At 37.8% G+C, this 6,745-nt stretch overlaps 1 long non-coding RNA gene across 1 annotated transcript; it reads left to right on the top strand.

Moving 5' to 3' along the window:
* Positions 1-1,080: 1,080 nt before the first annotated feature.
* On the top strand, positions 1,081-5,858 carry LOC139148702 (uncharacterized). Its single transcript, XR_011555973.1, has 3 exons — positions 1,081-1,128; positions 2,694-2,862; positions 5,620-5,858. It is a non-coding gene; the product is annotated as an uncharacterized lncRNA (long non-coding RNA).
* The last annotated feature ends 887 nt before the right edge of the window (positions 5,859-6,745 follow it).

Here is a 6,745-nt window from a genome sequence, read left to right as displayed (position 1 = left end):
ATTCGTACTTTTTGATGAAAATGCTCGAAAAATATTACGTCAGAAATATCGATACTTGTCAAGTTTCAAAATTTTTGGAAAGAAGGTTAGCATTTTAAAATTTGACCGGCGTTTTACATACCTATTAACCAAACAACTTTTGTCGATACTGTGAGCAAAACAGCCTAATAGGAACCATACACGCGTACGTGATATAATATATTATCTACTTTTCGCAATGACTCCACAGAAGCTGTGGTTCGAAGATGTTACGAGCAAAGCTTCTGAAGACTTTCTAAGACCTTTTTTTATGAGTGACGCTCTTCAGAGCTTCAAACTTTCATACTTTTTTAACTTTGATACTTAACACATTTTACACAGAGGCCAACAATCTAGGCTAAATAGTATTATCAATCATATGTCAGGTCATGACATTTCTACGCAAACAACTGATTTCCGATCCTAAGGGACCTAGTTATGCAAATGAAATATTTTTCGCCGGTCTAACGACTGAACACTGCAGTTCTAGGTGAAGGATATTTTCCATTGAAGCTTGTTTATAAAAGGGAGACTCAGTATTATTCCTTGTTGTAAAACCTCTTTTGACGTCAACTTACTAAATGCCATATTCAACCATTATGCTCGTAGTGCAAAGTTGAATAAAGTGTTTTGTGTATTATAGTTTTTCAAAATATGGGACCTCATAGTATGACGTTGCCTGCATTAGTTTTGCTTATTTTAAATTTTCACCATTAAGGTGTAGTATGCCCAGGAAAAAGAGAAGCTTCAATCGTACAATCGTTGTATCAATACGGATCCATTACGTCGGATATCGTTTTTATGACCTGAGTATGTAAACTTTCGGCAGCATGCAAACACTTTGAAGTCATTAAAAATGTGTTCAACCAACTTCAACGTAGCAAAACGCGTAATTTTGAATTCGCGGGATTGTGAACAAACAAATTCTGTTTCAGATTGTCTCTGTAAAGAGTTGGTTCTTTGAAAGACTTTGTCTGTCTGCTCAGCATGGCACCACTGTGCAAGCTAAACAAATCGCACGTGAAGTCCTATAAAAGGTAGTAACCTGGCGTAGACAAGTTCAAGACAGATCCATACACCGCTGAAGAGCTGTACAAGATTGATAAAGCGGTAAGTATTCTAATGACGCGTTGCTATGTAGGATTGACAGTGGGTTTTAGACTAAAGTGGCTTCTATCGGGGAGAATGTAGAGGCGGACCCATCACAACATGGATGAAAAGACGACGTTTGGAATGGAATGGGCCTTGGGTCATATTTTTAGAACTGTGGTAAGGTCGAAATATTTTTGCTACACCATATCCTGTATACGTGTGCGCTTATTTCACCAGACGTCTTGTCATCGTGAAAACCGTTCGTTTGATTTTTCCAAGATGAGGTGACACTAGTTATGGCCAGCGCTATACAAATTAAAACGGTCAATTTAAACAGCTTGTTTGACTTATTGAAATATACTAGATTTTCGGAGCGACCGTGTTTTGGTAACAAATGTCTGTCATACAAAAAGTGACTTGTAAATATGACAAACTTCGGTGCCATTTATTTACTGGTAAACGGCTATTAATTGTATTTTTGGTGTTTTTTACGTTTTTTGCTTTGTGCGTCAATTGCAAGTTCTTGTTCTCTCCCTCAAAGAATATTGAAAAAAAACCAGCGTCTATACGTGTAAATGCACTGTTATTGTTCACAATTGAATTTTTATCCGGACCAGAATTCACCGACGATGCAGTCTACACATACAGGCTGAGTTGACAAGCTGAACACCGCGTATCTCGTTTTGTTTTCTTGGAAATAGTACAACAAAGTGTAGTTTGATATTAATCACGCAGAGTTACAGCTATTTGCTCTTTAACTTCTTAAAACTTCGTTGATTTCAATGCGAAGACCGACTCGTTGTTTCACTCACCGCAAAATTTCGCGAGATTGCGATTTTTTCGTGTGAAACTTAGCATCCAATCAATAGAAAATAATTCAGTCTCTGTATGATAATGAGAAACCCGATTGTGTGTGATTCAATTAATATTAACGCATTTCTTGCGCGCTCCAATCTACTCAATTTGTACGCGAAACAATGTTAGGCCAAGAAAAATAAAAAGTTTGTTTCTCCTCCTAGACATATTGAAAAAATGATGCGGTGACGCTGGTTTTTTTTCTTCTCATTTTTTTATATTCTTAAACCAACATGAACGTGCAAAATACATGAAAACAACATAGGAAAGCACGCAGAGATAGATGCACAGCAGTGTTACTTTAGTATTTTTGTATAGCAACAGTTCTGCGGTTTGACTTTAGTGCAGCAATGCACAGTTTTGACAGCTTAATATAACAGTGACATATGTGTGTCAGTTACTTTGTTCACAGTTCTGTTTTATACAGCACTGTGTTATGCACTATCGTCGCGGATTTTTGTGGGTTTTTTTTTCATTTTATTTCCTCATGAGCAGAAAAAAAGTTTGACGCGGCGGGTCTAAATTGACGCGCGCGAGGATGAGAAACAAACTTTTTATTTTTCTTGGCCTTAAGCTGAACAACACAGTCCTGTAAATTCTGGTTTAATTCACATTCACATCGAAATTGTCTGCCACTTAAGTATGCATTTTTCAGGCTTTGTACATATAACCAGTATGATTGTCATGTCTTTTCATTTTGAGAAATAACGGTGTACTCTCCCTTCCAGAATCCCCTCACAGAAATGCCTTGGAAACACGTCTTCATCCTCGGGCTCCTGGTCTTGTGCGCAGTGGTGCAGGCGCAGGGAGCGTCAATTGATCGAGAGATAGAACGAGACAGAGTTGCCAGAGCTGTGATGGAGACAATGCCGAATGACTCGAACGACAGTGAAGATTGTAAGTATGTTTTTATGGCCAGGAAATACATGAGGGACGAAAGGTTGGTGGGGACACAATATCTCATTTAAAATCAGTTGTAGTGGTTGACTCGGTCGTGCTCCTTCGCTAAAATGTGTATCTACCTTTTTATCATGCTAATTTTGACCAGAAATACTGCAACGTTAGTGCAGGGAAACTAAAAAAGTCCCAACAATTTTTAAGACGTTATTCAAATTGACTGTCACGTAGTCCTTATGTATACAATTGTCAAATGCTACAAAACACAGTATTTGCCAATATCTAGGCTTTCAGACAATAATATACTTTGATGTGGTTACAAGCTTAAGTTTCTGCAGAGCGTTCATTCATTGGAAGGGTTCAATACTTGTGTTGGAAACATATGTTGACTAGACGCTTTGAAGATCACGTTAAGTAATATGGTTAATGTACCTGTACTTTGAACACGACAGTTCTCCGTACAAAACATTCTCTGCCAGGAGACAACAATTCTCCGTTATGAGAAATATTTCTGCGTTAACAAAAATTTCTCTTCTAGGAGACAATTCTCCGTAATTACAAAAATTTATCCGTTTTAAAAAATAGTTCTCTACGAGGAGACAATTCTTCGTTCTGACAAAAATTTCAGCAACATTCCTGGGCTTTGTTAGAGGCGAAATGTTACGATACATTAGAACATGCAACAACTAGCCAATTTGACACAGAAAGTCACACAATTTAGTGGAAAACAGCAAGACCGACAACACAAAAATGTGAAATAGAACGCATCATCGGAGAATCAGAACATAAAACAAGAGGTAGAGAACTTGAACGAAAGCAAAAAAATGATACCACGGACAATACTCTAGTTTTCATAACAACATAGTCCATACATCAGAACTCAAAGAATCAAACAAGCCCAAGACAGAAAACTGGAGTGAGCTGGAAAAAGACGAAACACTAAAATATCTGTTCCAAAAGCAACAGAAATATAAGCTATACACTAATAAGTGCCAAACTTCACAAAAAGTTATAATAGCTCGAACTCCGGTTCTCACGAGCATACACAAACACAACCAGACCGAAGCATAGGCATTCTAGCTTCCCTACGTGAAGAACAAACTTCGGTGGAACAACATGGTAACAGATACAATCAATCAATCATACCACCAACCAAAATGAATTTAGAGACTGGTGAAGATACTCTGTTTTCGAAACGTAGCGTCGAATTGTCGTATTTTCACATGTAGACTCCCCACTCCAGTGCGGGTCAAGAGCAGGACGTCACGTATAGATTACGGGTACATCTCTAATCAATACTTTACATAACACAGCCAAATATACACAACATACACAAAACGCAAACTTCCCCTGTCAGAACGGAGAAATTGTCGTCAGAAAGGAGTATTGTCCCCTTGCACACTGAATGTTTTGTCAGGGCGGAGAATTGTTGTCTCCAAGCAGATAATTTTTTTAAGTGTACAGAGCATTTTCGTTTTTGTCCACGGTAACTTTGAGGATGTGACGAATTTGAGAACAGCAGAGTAACAAACTGATGTAGAAGACTCGATAAAATCTCTACATCTGATTTTCATCAGGTCGGCGGGGACATGTTTAACAATTTCTCTTTCATAATCAATATTAAAAAACAGGCCTTACCATGCCACTCTTGGTATTAGAGAAATAAATTACAGAAAAAACGTGTGTTTTAAGCCCAATAGCTGTTACCCTTGAAATTTGTTGACCTCAAAATATCTTCCTATTCTCTCCTGGTTTTATCTGAATCTAAATTCTACCCTCTGAAGGGATATGGGCTTTTACTGCATTAGGAAATCATTCCTTTGTGAAACATTTGACAAGTAAATTCAAATTCTAACAGTCATTTTGATTTCCCGCCATTTTCAAAAATTGGTAATATTACAAAGGAAACAGAACACACAAGGTCACAATTGAAAACATTCATATGCATAATATTGGACTACTCTGTGCAGTTTATGTGAAGATTTCAGTGCAGATATGCACAGTATCCACGGTTTTTGCTTTTTCGCATGGGGCCGCGATTTAATATTTGGGTAAACATTTAATCGCAGTGTAATCTTTATCTTGTTCAAAATTGCACATACAGTCCCAGAGGGCAGTTAATAATAAGTGTATACACACCTAAATTAGTACATTCTCACAAACTTATTTTAGTTTGAAAGTAAAATCATAAAACAATCCTAAAAGATACAGCTAGTGGGGCTTGAAAATTCAAAGTGGTCACCGTTCTCTATGCTAACTTGAGAGAGACAAATCTTATTTCGATTTTGACAAAAGTAGGACAGCACTCTCTATAGTCCACAAACGTAAAAATGAGTCAACAAAAGCAGCGGACCGACCAATTTGCAGCGGCTCGGAAGCTTCGAAGGTTACATGTAGCTGATTCAGCAACTTAGGGAGTCCTAAACTAAAGCTTCTGTATTTTGTAGCTGCTTGGATGTTTTGAAACGATTCATCAATGTCGTGGGTGAGATTCTGCCAACCAATAAACTACAAGCTTCCGATGACGCTGCACATTTGCCGGGGACCAAAGAAGTGTGTAAACGTAGTCTCTGGGACTATGTAACAGAGGCGTATTATATTTAAAGGTGTAGATTTAAGTAACCAAGTTTTCCATCTAAATATGAAGGCATTCCCAAAGGGTGCAAGTGCCGATTGTTTCGTGTATCCAGAAGGGAAAAAGTCAATGTTAACTTCAAAACTCAGACATTTTTTTTGTTTTTCCTTTCTTTCCCCTAGCACCAGTAGCAAATCCTGGATTTACGTTCCCATCTGGCCGTTAAGAAAGTGTCACGTGATGGCAGTTATCCGTATGCTTGCAGTGTCAAGCATTCATCGTTGCAATACTCATTATTGACATAGCATTACCTTCCTCATTGTATTTATTTAATCTCATGCATTTTGTATAGATCTAAGATTAAGCGATGTATTCTTGCCTCACAAAGTCATAATAAATAAAGTAGTAATGCACATCAACTAATTGTGTGATTCCAATGACTGCTAAATGTCCTTTTTTTTTCATTTGCGAAAATGCAATGGTGTCAAATCTTCGAAGTTCGCCATATTGGCTTTGAAGAAGAGGGTCAAATAGTGAAAGTTGCCAAACACATTTTTGAAAACCACAATTGCACGCAAACGATATTTGGAGGTCAAAGTTGACCAACCATTCGACATTTTTGACTGCACGTCAAGCTCAAGCTGAACGAGTCGTATCGGACGAGTTTTTATCAACAACCTTCGATTCTTTGCAGTTTAGTGAGTCACCCTTAATACAGAATAATTCTTTTATGGAAAGCGTCTCATATCAACATCTCGAAAGTTATTGTAATCATTAGACTGTAACAACTGGTGTAGTTATCGGACATTTCAACCCGATAGCAGCTATGGAAAAATGTCGGTGGTACAGACACAACTCAATACACGTCAAGTCGTCTCAAGTTTGCCGCAATGGGCACACGATATCCTTGTTCCATGTCATCTTATCGTTTATCTCTGTTGTCATGGTAATCATAAGATGACCATTGTATAATTATGATAATTTTGTTGTCATGTAAGTTTAGAAAAAGTATATAACTTTGTGGAGAATGCACACCGACAGAGAATTCGAGAATGGATCGTCACGTTTGCCATCTCGTAATAAAGATCTAACGTGGTGCATACAATCAATATATCTCAAGTTGGTGTGTCAGCTTCAGATACTGTAAAGCATTTACAAGCCAGACTGGTATCTCAAGTCGCATTGCCCAAATCACGAGCGCAACATATCCAGCGAGCCCATCAGCTCAAACAAAAATTTCAATCACTCTAGTGGAGACAAAGCAGTAGGCGACTGAACAAATGGAGAAATTCAAAAGAAATTATTGGA

This window comes from Ptychodera flava, chromosome 13, assembly GCF_041260155.1.
Source record: "Ptychodera flava strain L36383 chromosome 13, AS_Pfla_20210202, whole genome shotgun sequence".
In the NCBI taxonomy this organism is placed as follows: domain Eukaryota; kingdom Metazoa; phylum Hemichordata; class Enteropneusta; family Ptychoderidae; genus Ptychodera; species Ptychodera flava.
This window is presented reverse-complemented; position numbering and strand designations above follow the sequence as displayed.